General features: G+C 46.8%; 1 protein-coding gene across 4 annotated transcripts in view; it reads right to left on the bottom strand.

The window, feature by feature from the left end:
• Positions 1-17070, bottom strand: part of wasf1 (WASP family member 1) — a 44137-nt gene extending 27067 nt beyond the window's left edge. For 2 of the 4 annotated variants that reach the window (XM_037450302.2, XM_037450299.2), the window contains exon 1: positions 16472-16880. The gene's annotated coding sequence lies outside the window, so the exon portion shown is untranslated. Of the gene's footprint in view, positions 1-16471 lie in introns of all 4 variants that reach the window. The other 2 variants (XM_037450301.2, XM_037450303.2) reach the window with 2 other exon arrangements.
• Between the last annotated feature and the right edge of the window lie 152 nt (positions 17071-17222).

The raw sequence follows: 17222 nt of genomic DNA on the forward strand, positions 1-17222 counted from the left end.
GATAAAGGAAGAACCTCCCAACGAACTAGGTCACTCCTTATTTGATTAATTAGCTTATTGTAGTTTGCTTCAAAAAGTCTTGCAGTTTCAGGTGTGATAATAATCCCCAAGTATCTAAATCCATGTTTAGACCAATGAAATGACACCATCTCGTTTAGTTGTTTAGGCCATATTCCTGATATCATCATTGCCTCTGATTTATTTTGATTAATTTTGTATCCAGAAATGTCTCCATAGTCTTTTAGGCATTGCATTAGTCGAGGTATTGAAGTAAGGGGATGTTTTATAAAGAGAAGGATGTCGTCAGCAAAAAGGGAGACTTTGTGAACTCTCCCCCCACCATCCTCCACCCCCTCAATCTGGACATCCCGACGAATTGCCTCCGCTAGAGGCTCGATACTGAGAGCAAAAAGAATGGGAGAGAGAGAATCACCCTGTCTTACGCCCCTCCCTATATCAAAGAAGTCAGAGCATTGTCCGTTAACTCTAATTCTTGATTTGGGATTCTTGTACAACAGCCGGAACGGAATTAAGTAAAGATCAAGTGGGCCGACCCGCTGATGGACAGTGATAAGGCCTTGTTAAAGCACTGATCAAACACTAAATTTACGAATGGTGTTTTTAATTTCCGCCGTGTTTCTATGAGGGGCCGTTAAGGACTTAACTACTGAGACACTCTCACACACACTATTGAGACACTCATGCCATCACACTAGTGTGTGTGAGAGCATTTCACTATACAACGTGAGGGCATTTCACTATACAACATGAGAGCATCTCACTATACAGTGTGAGAGAATCTCAGTTAAACCGGAAGGCATCTCAGTTACACCGGAAGGCGGAAGCAAAGAGCGCTGATTTTGAACAGCGCAATGCGCCAATCATACCCCTTCCTTCATATGCCTTGAAGTCCGGGCTCGCTCGATTAAGTTTATAAATACTACCATAATCAAGGGACGGAATGTCATTTCAGGACGTTTTCAGGCGAGAAATTAGGTGTTTAAGCAACATTTCTGCGGTCGGTTTGATAACATTCAGCCATCGTAAAAAATTCCATTGAGGATGTCGGAGATGTGAGGTGTAGTTAACGGGACCATCTGATGCCCCCAGCACGGGGCGGTCAGCCTCATCTCACGCCGCAGACAGCTGCCTGTTCTCGGCCAGACTTCTGTGAAATTGACTACTTGTATTAGGGGGATGTTGGACAGTCCTGATTTGCAATGCCCCGATGCGTATTTGTCCTCCTTTATTGGAGTTGCGCTGGAAAAACTGTCCCCCCCCCCCCCCCCGCCTCCCCTCTCTCTGGCCGTAACGTCCGCGCCACCCCCCCTGACCTGAAACGACTTTGACACCCCTGATTTACAGCCTCGCTAAATATTGCCCTTTTTTATGGTTTAATGTATTATTTAATCGATTATTATCCTTTGAAGTCGCTTTGAAGCTGATGTCCCGCTGCCGGTTTCCATGACGCTCTCCCCACAAGACCTTTAATTAAGACACGGTTAGTTTTATTGCACAATGATAGACAGTACAACAAGCGCGCACACTATGGATACAGTATAGTTTACGTATAGTTTATTAAGGTTATGAATTTAAACTCTCGCAAAATAGCCGGTAAACAAACACCAGTCTCAGATTAAAAGTGATGAACACTCATCCTAGTTATACTATCGTATATATAACCGCTACGGAAAAGTGGATCGAAGCGGAGCATTTCACAGAAGTCTGGCCGAGAACAGGCTGTAGGTCTCAGTAGTGTGTGTGAGAGTGTCTCAATAGTGTGTGTGAGAGTGTCTCAGTAGTGTGTGTGAGTGTGTCTCAGTAGTGTGTATGAGAGTGTCTCAATAGTGTGTGTGAGAGTGTCTCAGTAGTGTGTGTGAGAGTGTCTCAGTAGTGTGTGTGAGAGTGTTGAGTGTCTCAGTAGTGTGTGTGAGAGTGTCTCAGTAGTGTGTGTGAGAGTGTTGAGTGTCTCAGTGGTGTGTGTGAGAGTGTCTCAGTAGTGTGTGTGAGAGTCTCAGTAGTGTGTGTGAGAGTGTCTCAGTAGTGTGTGTGAGAGTGTTGAGTGTCTCAGTAGTGTGTGTGAGAGTGTCTCAGTAGTGTGTGTGAGAGTGTTGAGTGTCTCAGTAGTGTGTGTGAGAGTGTTGAGTGTCTCAGTGGTGTGTGTGAGAGTGTCTCAGTAGTGTGTGTGAGAGTGTCTCAGTAGTGTGTGTGAGAGTGTTGAGTGTCTCAGTAGTGTGTGTGAGAGTGTCTCAGTAGTGTGTGTGAGAGTGTCTCAGTAGTGTGTGTGAGAGTGTCTCAGTAGTGTGTGTGAGAGTGTTGAGTGTCTCAGTAGTGTGTGTGAGAGTGTTGAGTGTCTCAGTGGTGTGTGTGAGAGTGTCTCAGTAGTGTGTGTGAGAGTGTCTCAGTAGTGTGTGTGAGAGTGTTGAGTGTCTCAGTAGTGTGTGTGAGAGTGTTGAGTGTCTCAGTAGTGTGTGTGAGAGTGTTGAGTGTCTCAGTGGTGTGTGTGAGAGTGTCTCAGTAGTGTGTGTGAGAGTGTTGAGTGTCTCAGTAGTGTGTGTGAGAGTGTTGAGTGTCTCAGTGGTGTGTGTGAGAGTGTCTCAGTAGTGTGTGTGATAGTGTTGAGTGTCTCAGTAGTGTGTGTGAGAGTGTCTCAGTAGTGTGTGTGAGAGTGTCTCAGTAGTGTGTGTGATAGTGTTGAGTGTCTCAGTAGTGTGTGTGAGAGTGTCTCAGTAGTGTGTGTGAGAGTGTTGAGTGTCTCAGTAGTGTGTGTGAGAGTGTCTCAGTAGTTAAGTCCTGAACGGCCCCTCATATGTTTCCGTCATGGAGGGATCAACGTGATTATTGACCGTATCCATAAAAATGTAGGGCAAGGGAGGCCATTCTAGGAAGTGGCCCAGCTACGGATTGCTGGCGGAGAGAAGAAGCCCAGTGAACGGCTTTGTTGAGGTGATTCATCGGGGAAGCATCTTAACTGGGGGCAAAGATGCCCATAAAAGGAGAGAATGACGACCTGCCCGTCGTTTTAAGATGGAACGAGACACAAACCGGAACCCGCCGTCACATCCCTGCCCACTTCTTAAATAACAAGAGGTCATCTCTAGTCTTAACAGTTCTTCACCCACACATACATACATACATTTTCCCCTGATTGGGTACCTCTTGACCGGGTGTGCGCTGACATTTTCTACAGCCTCCAGGAGGTTTTAGTAATGAAGGGCTAATTCCAACACTCCCCACGTTAGAGGTGCAAAGACTTTATTAAGCTCTTCCCCTTTAACGTACAGGCCTCGCTACTACATGTGACATCTACCGTTGCATTGAACAAACTTAAATTACATAACATGCCTTTGTATTACATGAAGAAAATAACCAAAGCACGATTTTAAAAGTATTGTTATCCAGTTTTTGTTCCACAAAAATATTACTGTGCATAAATTTAGATCGAAGAACATTTTTGGGGGGGTAGCGTGCCCACAAATCCTTTTAATAAGTGCAGTGTTTTGACAGCTGTTTAGACTAAGACATAGACTATGAGCAGAAATCCTGGAGCCATGACTTTTGGATTCAGACTTATTTCAGTGAGGAACATTTGAACACAAACTGTATTTATTTGTCAAACCTGCGTTCATTTTCTGAACTATTTATTATTTACTTACTACTTATTGTAAATTGTAGCAATAGCTAAAAATTAGGCCCATGAATGGATCTGTTAAAGTTTAACAGCTATTTTATTCCTGCCAAATCAAATTTGACAGTTAAAGCGTTTATTGATTTGCCCTTCTCCATTTCAATACCCAAGACTGTCTCTTTTTTTTTCTCTCACACACACACACACACACACACACACACACACACACACACACACACACACACACACACACACACACACACACACACACACACACACACACACACACACACACACACACACACACACACACACACACAAAGCAGAGAGGAAGACTCTGCTCTGAGGTAGTTCATGTTGGTGCTGTTTCCCTTCCTGTCACAGTGCATGGCAGCAAGCGACGTTTCTTTACGGAATCACAGGCTCAATTACGCTCTCTCAACATTCGGCGACGCATCATTAAAAGTGTTTGTTCGCATCGTATTCCAAAGACTTTCCTCAGACCGCCTCGCCACTTCGCATTGGCCGTGCGTGTGATTAATAACTGCGACATACATTTGCTGCCTCGCTGATTGGACGTAAGTTCCGCTGTGATCTCTCAATCACGCAAGCAATCTCGCTACTGGCTGGATACACACACACACACAGACACGCTGCATTTGTCCACGGGGTTCCCAATACAATGACATGATAACATGCGACAGCGCTGCTCCCGTGAGAATAACCCTAGTCATGTTCCCACGAGGAATGGCTCACACATCCTCTTGGTTCTGACGGGGAGGAGAGATGAATAAAATCAAAGAGACGAGAAAAAGCCTACGCGCTGTCTTTCAAATCCTTTGATGTGTGTATAGTGTTGGTGATTCCAGACGTTACTTCCAAAATGTCTTTGGAAATATACAGCTGTTTGAGTGGAAACCTTTTTAGCACGACTATTCCATCGTGACTCCTGCTAACAGAGTGCTCTTAGTCGTAGATAAAAGGTCGACCGTGATTCTCCCCACGGGGCTGAAGGCGTATGAAGCATTTAAGACGGGGCCTGGTGATAACGCTCTCCCAGACGGCTTCCTGACCGTTTGGCACAATGGGGGGAGGGGGGACTCGATTGACAGATGAAAAAATTATAGCCTTCCAGTTTCAATTATATCCTCAATTCAATGAACAAGGCCATTGAATGATCTTTTGTGGGCGAACTACGGTTTCCGTATTAGCTTAGTTTCTCCTCCTTCATGACAGGGCCTTGCCAGTAATGATGGCGGAAGGCCATCACTGCAGCCCACATGAGTGTAAAATGATCGCTGATGATCACTGCACAGAGAAATGTTTAACCTGCTCTTCTTTTCCTGCTTTTTATTTTCCCATCGGCTCGCCTACCTCATTTCTCTCTTTACACCCATTAGCCACTGCTCTCACCACTTTTACGGCCTCATACATCTTGGTTGAAACTTCCCGCTGTCACCCATCACCATGACGATGGCCCGCGGCGGGGTATTCACCGGTTACTTTGTAACATCGCGAGGGAGGCAAAAAACGCAAAGACGAGAGAGAGAGAGAGAGAGAGAGGACAACTGGGCGAAGTGTCAAAACAGGGACAGCAGCTGATGAATGGAGGCAAAAGGAGCGGAAGAAGAAGAGGGAGACGTGGGACTGCTGGACACATTGTGCGCTAGCGCGAAGCAGGGTGAGGGGCGAGGGACGCCACGTGCCGGCGGAGAGCAGGGCGCCCCGCAGGGGTGCGGCTCATTGCACTCAGGACAATATGTCCAACAGGCTCTAATGAATCCTAATGGGGCGTTTACTCACTCACAATGCGGCAGAGGACCCCTCAGTGTGGAGCAGGTCAAGGGGCCTTTTACTTGGGAGCGTTTGATAGAGGACTGCTACAATGTGATACAAACACACACACAAAACTACACAACAGCAATCATTCTTTTTCCTCGCAAATTATGGACTAAAGGGGTTATTTATTCTACTGGAAATATCCAGGAGCAATGCAGTTTCTTTTAGCCACAGTTAAGGTCACTGGTTCTGTGAAACAATGTCACTATAAGAGTAGTAGAGCAGTAAACCAGGGAGGTGGTTGGAATTGAAAATAAATAAACAAGAGATCTGGTCAGGAACGCTGATCAGGAACATTTCTGGTCTGAGGAGCCAGTAAAACCTAGACTCCCTGTTTCAAACTTTTCAAAACCCACAGTAACCAAGTGTAGGCAATATATATATATATATATATATATATATATTTTAATGTGCGTGAGGTTTCGTACTGTAACAAACGAGCGACTTATTACTCTCAAACCCGACCTAAAAGCCACCTCAAATCTTAGTTGAATTGATGTCCTCTTTCCAGAAGACTTGTCGTCTGCGTAGACCACGCACAGCTGCAAACGTAAGAACACAGACGCCTCATCGGGGGTGAACTCGCCGTTGGCCGAGCGAGCGAAGATCCGACCGAAGCTCAACAGCAGCTGGTTGGAATTAGCAGAGCAGAAGGCGGGAAAACCTGAAGCTCATTTTCCAAACAAACCGGGAAGAATAAGACGAAAAAAAATGTAGGTTGTCAAATTCAAAACTCATCAAAGGAGCCTTCCGTTTTCCCTCCGCGACAGTTAGGACGTCTGGCTCGTCGCGTGTGTTATTCTAATGAGGCAGCTATGAATTTCTAAATGCTATTTGTTCTTCCCTCTCTCTCACTAGCAAACAGGACTGGAATTTTATCTGCGTTCCCATTCAAAACAGCTCAGATGGCCAGAAAGCTTTTAACACCACGTTGTTAATATAATGAAAAGAAGACGTATACAAACTAGCTGATCTTGAGAGCTTAGCCCATCGCCTGCTGGTGGGAGCCGACTGTTGAACTTGAGAGGAGAGCTGGCGCCTCTTCACAGTTGGGAGACAAAATAACGTAGACAAGCACACTGAACATGTGGAAATTCTCTAAAAGCAGAAAGTTGGAAACAATTTCTTCTGGAATATCTGTGTAAATAGTCAACCAATATCGCTCATTTAACCACACAAACCCTTGATTTGCCTGCCCCCCCTAACCTAAACAGCACATCACATGTTGGCAGAACATATCTTTGCATGTGCCAGCAAAGCGACTCTTCCGTCCAATTAAAATTCTGCACCACCCGGCGCCCCTTCAGCTGTAAGATGACACCCTGCAGGCCCCCCACCAGTCAGGGGCAATATAAATACACAGATGCCCGGACACACACACACAAACACAGTGAAAAATACACCTGCAGTACTGCGAGGTTGGGCTTAGCATGCCGGTTAGCGTGCTGCATCTCGGGTGCCGGAGTCTGCTCGTGGCCTTTTGTCTTGTGTGCGTGTTGGAGGGGGGGGGGGGTTAAAGGTCCAAATCAAGCAGGGGGAGAGTCACCGGCGGTCGTTTGGCGCCCCGCGTCTCCTTTTGACACTCGGGTACCCGGCCGCAAAAGGATCCATGGGGCCGGCCCGGCTGTCTGGGCTGTTAGAAGGTCACCAGTAAGGTTTTAGAAATTGCCACAGACCAAAAGGAACCAAACATTGGCTGACAGCTCAAAATGTTTAATTCAAAATGCACTCATATCTTCATGCCTTTTAAAACTCTCGTTTGGTGTAATTATACAGCTGTAGGGTTGCACCTCTAAGCACAAGAGGTATGGAGGATGACCGACTATACGGCTGTAGAAATGTTTTCTTTCCCCTTCCTTCAGCTCTTTGGAGAGGATGAGGATCTGAGCTTTCCCATTCATCAAATATTTTCTCTGTAGGAGAAGAAACCCATGTGACTCAACAGAGGCCGTCTGTGTGCGCTGCACTTTACATTCAGAGCGTGAGGAGTTGGACACAGCCCACATTGTACCGTTACAACGACCATTAGATTCCATCGGCCATTCATTTAGCAAACATGCACACGTCATCCCACCGCTGACGTGTGACAACGTCGATACAACAAGCGGACTCAGAGAAGTTTATCTGCTGAGTGCACAGAAACCCACTGGCGTGAATACTGAAAGCCTGCTGCTGAATAATAAATGTCTGCATGTTCGCACTGTGCAGCTGTGCTTGTTTGGCCTTTGAGGGGGATTTCATTACACCGAGTCCCTTGTTGTGCATGCAGACGTGAAGGACATGCACACACGAATAAGCGAACCACCGCACAGCAAAGCCCTGTCCGCCCCAACGGCAGAAATCACTGCAGGGGAGACAACGACCAAAAGAAGCGAGCATTTTCCCGATGACTTTGGTATTATGTTCACCGATAAGGAGGGAAATACACTCTGTTTGTAAAGCACTCCTGGCTCTATTGTTGCTTATTATTTAGGTGTGTGTTGCTGTGTTCTCTGGCCTTTTGGCTGGTCTTTGAAATGTTTGTCGGAGGCTTATCAGACTTTTCGGGTTGTGTTGGTATTGCTGGATATTGGTAATGACGAAGCGTGCAGTCTCTCGATTTACTGTAGTGGGAGTTATTAATCTCAAGAAGAACATTGCCTGTTGTTGCATCTTCAACACAAGTCTCCAAGCTCCGGTGCAGAGTGAGGCAGGATAAACAACACGAGAGAAGGAGCTCATACCTTATTGATACTTCAATGTTTCAATATATTGCAATACTGTAGGCCGTGTGAATAGCAAATACTGTACCACGCACTGTGATGCAGTATTTCCCTGAGGGCAACATGTCCAAAGCAATTACACCTCCAGTGTAAGGACATGGCACCCTTCTTTGCCACATGTGAAGTGCCCTCTAGGCCCTCAGCTTTTCATTTATCTTATTTTCATCCCTCCCCCTCTCTATCAAAACGCGTAGTGCTAGTGATTTGCGTGATGTGGATGTGCGATCGTTCTTTGAATTTCCTCTGGTCCACACCTACGAGTACGTCATGGTAGAAAAAAGGGGAGGAGAGTTTAAAAAAAAATGAGAGATTTCACTTTAAAGGTGCTGACCGTGCCCGGAGTGCTTTAATAGTAACTGGCAGCTAGCAGTTCCCTTTTTCCCCCAAAGGTCATTAACTCAAATCTTAATAAACGAAGACCAATTTCTTTCATTTTAATATCAAGCAGTGCCTCAAGATAAAAAAAAAGGTTCAATTTGTCAACCAAGAGGCTCAGAGTTTTAAAAAGAGAAACATCACTTTTTGGCATTGGTAAAGATTTTCTTCTGGAGGACGAATCTTCCCACATTTCTACAGGCTGGATTTATCAAACCAATATACAGTCCTGAGGCAGACTGTCCACAAGCAAAAACATCTACCAAACAACTGTGTAGGAACAGGGTCAATCAGCCGATTACACAACCCATTCACACGCATTTAGTGAACTGAGTGCGACTTGGCAGGAGCCGAGAGGTGGATGTGTGAGGAAGAGAGACAAGGGTGGGGGGTGGGTGGGGGGTGGGGGGGGTGCTGTGGAGAGAGCAGGATTTGCGTTATAAATTGGGCCGATCACTCACTGCCCAAGGCAGCTGTGCAAAACCTCTCATAAGCTGTCTCTTGAGTTTGTGGTCAATGTCACAGTCTGTGCCTGTGCATCACGAGGATTCTGGGGACAAAGTGCTGGCGGACCGGGGCGCCGGTGTGGTTAGTCAAGGTGCCCTTCTCAAGAGGGGGCCTGAGGCGGGCGGTGCAGAGCAAGCAGGACGGACCACGGCAACGGCACCGGGTTCAGGGTTCAGCAGCATGCTAAGCTAAATACAGCCGTTTCTAATGAGACACAGGTTTAATGTGCATACAGGCGGTTATTACGTTTTATTCAAATGTACTGCACAGTGTAGACCTTTTAATAAGGAGTAGCTGCCGAATACCCAACCTTTGGTCGGGTTAATGAAAAAAAATTATTAAACAAGTTAAACAATTACCAATCCCATAAATCGCAAAGACAGGACAGGGTCGGTAAACAGGCTGCGCTGGGTCACTATCCTCAGTGCCCATTAGGGGTCAGAAGGTCAGCTGCAGGCACCATGTGACATGTGTCTCGTGACACGTCCGCGCCCAGTGCACCAACACATGCCGCAGACAGCTATGCTTAAAAAAAAATGACCACTGCTCTTGAATACGAATGGAAGGAGAGAGAAAAAAAAAATGTCCCTGCAGAGCGACGGGGGCTAAAGAAGTCTAATCGGGATCTAACAGCCACGTATTAGCAGCACTTTAAAAGAGAAACCACTCACTCTGCCACTATATGGAAAAAGACATTGACTCACATTGCCTACTACAAAGCAGTTTTTACCACAAGCGTGATGAGCCTGTTGAGATCGAGGCGGAATGTGACTTACGGTGTCTGCTTGATTCAATTTGCTATAGTTAGATGACAGGCGGGTCCAGAGGACAAGATTTGAGACGAGGCACACAAAACGTCCCTCCCTTCGCTCAGCTAACGCATAGATGTGCAATTTGATCATTAGATCAAGCCCGAAGCACCGCTCTAGTCTCTGGTGAAGGCGATATGTGTGACAATGGGACCAAAAGGGGACAGGGACAAAAGGCCCCTATCGGTCCCCTTTCCTCCCTCAATGTGCTTGGCTCTCGTATTGTGAGGCTCCCTGCTCGTCTCCGATATCTTGAAAGGGAAACAACTCAGAATCTTCCTGACGGTACAAAGCCTTTCGCCCCCCTCTTTGTCTTATCAGTGGGCATATTTCAAGCCCCTGGCCTTCCCCTCAGTATGAAGAGAGGCTTGTGTGTGTGTGTGTGTGTGTGAGAGAGAGCACAGGAGACAGAATCCACAGCAATTGTTATCACTGGTCCCACACGATTCCTTGTTATCTTTCCTGGTCAGTCAGTCAGTCAGTGTGTGCGTGGGGATAGCGGAGTCACCATTCCCTTGTCAGTCATCGTATCTGCTGTGGCCTTTTGCAATTAGACAAACACCTACTCCGCTGGCTCATTGTCCACCTCTGCCTGTTCCCTCCCTCTCACAGGCACTGAAGCACCTCCAGGTACTGATCAGATGGAGATGCTCAACGCTTTGGACTGTGCGTGACTCACAACTTCCATGGCTTATTTGGCCCACTCACACTCCGGGAAGTAATTGTTTTGAGCCCCGGGAAACAAGGGCTGTCGCGTCTTCTAAAACTCGTTAGCGAGCGCAGAATAAGACGTCAAAATATATCCAAGTCAACACAGGATAAAACCGACTGAAAGTGGTGTTTGGTTTCACTTTGACATTGTTTCAATGGCGCTTGAGGAAGGACCTACTCATGAAATTACAATAACACACCAGGATCTCGCCTCCAGTCGCCACTGACATTTGCGCACGTGGTGATGACGTGACCTTTGACCTTATCCCACTTGCCCTCGGGGTGGGGTCCCACGTGGGTCCGCTGCTTTAATGCCTTGCTGGAGGAGGACGGTTTTCCACTCCAGCTCGTTTTACTCCCAACGCTGGTGCGCCGTTTGGCAGCTCGGGCACGTTGGGAGTCAGAATCGACTTCATTGGCCGTGTGTGTGTGTGTGGACATAAAAAGGGAATTTGACTCCTTTTTTTTTAAAGTTTAACATCACGTGCCAAAGTCAAGCCTCGTTATTAATGTGCTCCATCTGCTGCGGTTCACGGCACTTTCACAGCTCACCGTGGGGTGTGAGGATGGAGGTCACGTTTGTGTGTGGAGTACACACACACACACACACAGTAAATGTCGACTTCTTAATAGTGTTATTAAAAGGTAAATATGCCCCGGTTAAAATAAAATTGGGGTAGGAATTCTAAAAGAAAAAAAACTAATGTGCGATCCACAGCGTCTTTTCATTGGCTGTCCTTTCGGGTGGACACAGAACATCTGTAGCACATCTGTGGCTCACTGGCTGAGCCTCGTTTCAGATTCTATTTCAGAGTCCGTCCATGGAGATGCCTGTATTATTCATCAAGTCGGTGGAGTGCACCGCTCTCCTTATGCAACGATGGCGGGCCGTGCGAACAGCAGCCTGCGCGCCCACCAGAGCAAGCCATGGTCGTATGAAGACAAGAGGAGACGGGGATGGGGTCAAGGGCCCCTCGGCCCTGTGGTCCTTTCCTCAGTGGCGAAAGGAAGCTATTCTTAGTAAAGTAAATCTATCTTCTGCTGATCGTCCACATCCATGGGCCCAGAGAACAGTGGCGCTTTGTTTTAGGCAATTTTATTTAGCTTGGAACTTGTGAATCAATGTAATGGAGTACAATTTTAATTATGTAGTATGATATTGTGTTACAAGAGCCCAGGCACACACCCAGCTGGGAGCATGTGGAAAAATCTGGACAAACAGGTTAAGTAAAGAATTATTTCGCAGAGCTTCGGGGGATTGGCTGTTATTTCATCATCACGTCATTGAGATTTGTTTTAGAAAAGGCTCGAGAGTAGATGAGCACAAACACAGTGTTCACTGGAACACAACCTCTCTCCACCGACGGCCTATCTTTAGCAGATGCTTCTTCCACCAGTAGTAATCCGCTCACCTCTATCCGACCTCTGATGTGTTCTGGTGGACTGCCGGCATTGCTGTGTGATAAATTATCAACGACGACAAAGAGGACGTGATTGCCGAGCAGGACCCCTCGCAGAGGGCTCTCGGGCTGAGGGTTTAAGTGAACCTGCCACTTCCTGCTATTCATCGAAAAACAAAAAGGAGGGTACGCGGGTTTGCCTCCACTTTGGACCTTCTGAAATAGAAGAGAACGGTTCACTCGCAACCCCTGCTGGGCTTTTATCCAGCACAGATCCGAGGAGCCTGGTGCCTGAGCCTCAAGCAAAGTGGAACTGGATACTCGCTGTGAGCTGTAAATGAACCGCCAAATAGTGTCTCCTAATTGAAGGCAGCGGTTGGTCTGTGTGCACTGGCCCCCCTGCCGTAGAAATTGTGGACAAACACACTAGGATGCTAAAAAGCTACTTCCCTGTGTGCGCTTTTTCTCTTTCCTTCAGCACTCTGTTCTCTTTTCATGAGCTGCAGCGTTGGTATTTTCTTTCTATCAAAGGCTATTTTTATAACATTCGTGGGGGAGGGGGTTTTAGACAGTCTATGGTGGACAAACATGTGAAAGAATAAAATCGGAGCAAGTAAGACGCAGCTTCCAGAGTCTGTAAATCCAAGCAGAGGAAAAGAGGGTATTCAAAGTCAGGAGAGTGGCAGGAAAATGTATAAATACTCTGTATGTTGTTTAGCCAGAGTCCACTGTTTTACATAACTTTGCATATTCAGAACTAGTCAAATACATGCATGCTCTCAGAGTACAGCAGCATCATTCTGATGTCGATTGGGCTTGATTATGCACAGGACAGAAATACGCTGTGACCTACGAGGTGAGGACCATTTCATTGTTTTCCCCCTATGAACACTGAGTAAGTCCCAACCGTGGACGTTGTAAACACAAAACACACTGTAGTATGTGCGCACACACACACACACACACTGTCAGTGCTCGGGCCAAAAGCTACTGAGGGGAGCTGTGTATCCAATTCGCTCTTGGAACGGACGGCGGCTACATTGTGCCGAGAGAGGTGTCAGGCTACGTTTTACCAACCAAACATTCACATGACACCTGGCGAGCGGCCCCAGCGGCCCATAGTTTGTCCCATTGTGAAGCTCCTTTTGGCTCGCTGCTAAAGCTAAAAAGAATGGGCTAGGTCAGTCACAGGACACCATGGTGCTACGTGTCCCAAATACCAGGCTGTTACTTCTTCATTCAGTTCAGAAAGACCCAGAAGAGCGCAAGGAAATTATTGCAGAGTTCAGGAGCTTTTCCCTTCTTGTTTTGGCACATCGTTAAGCTATATCTGCTCTAGACCACAGTAAGACTGTAATGACACTAAACTCCTTGGCCTAAACAAATACATTTTATTTTTAAAGCTGGAAAGCATGAGCATGCTGTTTTGCAGAGCAGCCATTGGCAGAAACGCTATAAAAGCAAAAAAAAAGTCATCAGAGGCTAAAGTGATGTGGTGGATGTATTCAAACACAGCAGCTGTGCACAAACTAGTTGGCAGCGCAGATGTTGCATTACAGTGGCAGAGGAGGAGAGGAAAATAATTGCTGGCTGGACTTGGAAGAGAGTGGGAGGATAAAGTTGCTAGAAGCTTTAGATGAAGCTCGGTTCCCAGAGTTGGGTACGGCCGCGAGCTCAGACGGGTCAGTGTCCGAGATGTCAACTCGTTGAGAAAGACCCCGTCGACGCCAGCGGTTGAGCGTCATTTAGAGAATGAAAAAGCCTGAGCGGCGACCACGGGAGCGACTAGAGAAGGTGACCGGGCCCCACAAGGAAAAGTTGAAAGGTTTTTCAAGTCAATGCAATACCTTTAGTGTACTGCCAAAGACAAAGAAGAACAGTAAAACATGCACGGTAGTCACTAAGGAGGATGGATCGGAGGCCAGCACGGGGACGGAGGTGGCCGTACGACACAAGGAGCACCAGTCAGACAGGCTCACTGAGCCCCGGGCACAGGGGCAGCATTATGGAGACGTGGGCCTGGCCGAGGGGAGGAACAATGGCCGCAGTGTGCTGGAGCCTCGGGAGCATCCGAACAGCTGGGAGATAGGAGGTCTGTCTGTGGCCTCGCTAAATTGCATTGCACACACAAAACACACACATTTTCTCTGTGTCTTTCCCACAATCCCCAACCCACTTTCTTCCCACCTCGTACCAAGCAGCCATCCCGCACTTCACTCTCATCTCCAGCCAGTCTCTCCATTCTCTCTCTCACTCTGGTCCTCCAGTCACCCTTCCCCACCTTTGTGGGGAAAGACAAAAAGTGAAAAAAAAAGAAGCGATATTCTCCCTGCTGGTGCGAGAAAGCCAATTGGCACAGGATCAGAGCAATATCAAGAAATAAGAGGTCAAAAAGCCTCCACGAGAGGCCAGCCAAAGCTCTTCTGTTAGAAGAGCCTTCCGAAAACACAGAGGTAAAAAAAAGAAAAAAGAAACACACACAAGAATTGCAAACTGTGCAGGAATGTCATCCCTCGGAGCAAAGGGTTCACATACGGGGATCAGGTAAAAACCGTATCAATATGCTCGCTTCTATTTTGGGAACACACCTGTAAAGATTTGAGACGGCTAGGTGGATAAACCCCTCAACTCTGATACTTTTCTCTCGAGTTTAAGGTTTTCCCCTGCAGGCTTTAAAGTACCTGACATAAAACAAAAGAAAAGAACCACCGTTAACCCCCTTGGGAAACAACTTTTGGGAAACAAAACAGTAAACAGTGGGGTTTGAGGCCACGGCAGGAACCCGTGAGCACACATCGGCGATGTCGAGCACTGCTTCCATCAGCGCCGTTTTAGGCCCTGGATTAGTTTTTTTTTTAATGTATTGCTAATGTTTTGAGCACATGTACGCTTCCTCTGAGCTGCTGTGGACGCCGGCACACAGCTCGGTCATGTGACGGTTTGGACGCCACTGTTGCAGGATGATAAATCTAACAGCTGCGGGGCTCTGGGAGTGTTTTGTCTACGCTGCTTTCCCATACTGGAACCTGTACGTTTTCTGCATAGATCATCTTGCTTTTATCTAGAAAATGTACACAATTATTACAGATTGTTTGTATCAAAATGTTATGGTTGAATATGCGTTCTCTGTACGTTCGTGGTCCAGACGGTGTGGGCGTATGGAGCGGTGGGGCCAATTTTAGTATGTAGAGTCAGCTCTTACTGTTCATTGATATCGACGCGGTGTCGACTGCCCAGACTTTCCTCATGAGAGACGATAACGAGCTGATCTGAATTTACCTCAGGAGAGCGAACATATAAATAAAGTGCTGCAGCTCATACGCATCACGTGCAGTTACTACGACCTGTGTTTGTGTCTCTTCTGATTCACCATTAGGCCTGTTCATCATTCAGATAAAATCAAGTATCAAGAGCTCTGCAGCGGTTTCATTCCCCAGCAACAGAAAAAAAAACTTGACACAGATTCCCACAACAGGGCTCTCTCTCTCCATCTCTAACTTTACTTCTGTACTTTGATTGAGGGGCTTGCCGTTAAATTGGCTGCTTGCTTCACTGTAGAGAAACGTGTTTTCTGCAGCATCCTAACACCCTCTCCTCGGTTTCAAATGGACAAGGCAAGAAAAAAAATGTTTTGGTTTGGTCAGTCTAATGTGACGCCACCAATATCTCCAAAGCCAAATCTCACATGTCTTGCTGCACTTGAAGAAGTACAAAGAAGGTTTCGAATTTCACAAAGCATGATTTCTTTTTTTTTTTCCCTCACAAGGGGTGAGGGCTACCATCCCCCCAATTGACTGGGAGCCCGAGCTGGCTGCAACAGACCCCGGCGCCGCTCCTTTTCTCAACGTGGGAATAAAATGAAATCACAATGTACCGACCTGAAACGCCACAAGCCACGGACGAATTGAACACATTCTTTTTGTGCATGTTTTCTACACGGTTGAATTATTTACTGGAAGCAGATATTTGCTCCCCCGGTTTCTTCTCACCTACATGGTCTTCCCGAGGCTGAATGTGTCAAAGCGCTGCCGCGGCTCCTCCTGCAGGAGCTCCTGCAGATGTGAAGCGTTCTCAATTGATCACAAGCGGTCCCGTTACAGATGTGTCCATCAACACGCCACTGACTTTAAAAGCGGGGAGGGGGGGGGGGGGGTTCGGACCACTTTGGGAGTCCTGCCGTTGTGGAAACTGCCCCATTGGCCGGCTAGTTTGTGCTGTGTTATAGTGGTGGTCAGAGATGGCCAGGCGGTGTTGGGTTACCGACACCGTTTATGAGTCAAGCAGCTCCGGTTGAAGCGTATTCTTACAACACGGTGACGCCGTATTAAAAAGGCAATTCGTTGCGGCCGCGCGGAGATGCAAGCACGTTGAAGTAAGGTTACCTAAAGTCACATTTTCGAGTTAAATTCGACTTCGGGTACACAGTGGTCACATAATTACCTGATATGTTTCGTAGAAATCCGTTTAAATTCTTCCCATCCTCAGTGAGCAGCAGAGCGCGCCGCTGTGTCCAAGAATTTAAATCCCCGGGTCGGTTCCATGATTGTAGTGTCTCTGATATCAAATGTACTCCTGGTGGAAGAGGCGGCGGAGAAGAATCCATGCACTTTTTTCTAAAGGGAATCTCGGGGTAGATGTTGGTGGAATTGGCTTAAAACTGGTGCATTCCAACCAATAATGAGGTTTCGTAAAACAATAGAATCCGTTAATTTTGCTTTAGTGAGACAAAGATAATATTTTTCAAATGACGAGATGGAAACGGCGTTTATTGGCAAGAAAACGTCCCCGTTATACCCGGCGACGATGGTACTTACCACTCTATTGTTGGGGGCGCGAGAGAGCGTTCCAACTGCTGCTGCGCTCGTGGGAGGCTCGCGCTCGCGCATACCGCGCACGCTCGCTGTAATCGCCAGTGTTATCAGACCGTCGTGTCATTCATTGAAGAGATTCGTTTTGTTCGATTATTCCAACATCCACTCCACACAAAATGCATTTAATTACGCAGTTGATTTATATCCTAGAGACATTGCAAAATTCACCCCAAAGGTCAAGGACAATAGCAAACACCATAGGAGCAGATAATATGATCCTCGGATGTTTAATTATTAAAAATACACACACGCACTATTAGGCGTTAGTAGCTGTAGTATGAGGTGTGACATATTTTTTTTGAGGAGCTTTACAACTGGAG

This window comes from Pungitius pungitius, chromosome 20 (assembly GCF_949316345.1).
Source record: "Pungitius pungitius chromosome 20, fPunPun2.1, whole genome shotgun sequence".
Classification (NCBI taxonomy): domain Eukaryota; kingdom Metazoa; phylum Chordata; class Actinopteri; order Perciformes; family Gasterosteidae; genus Pungitius; species Pungitius pungitius.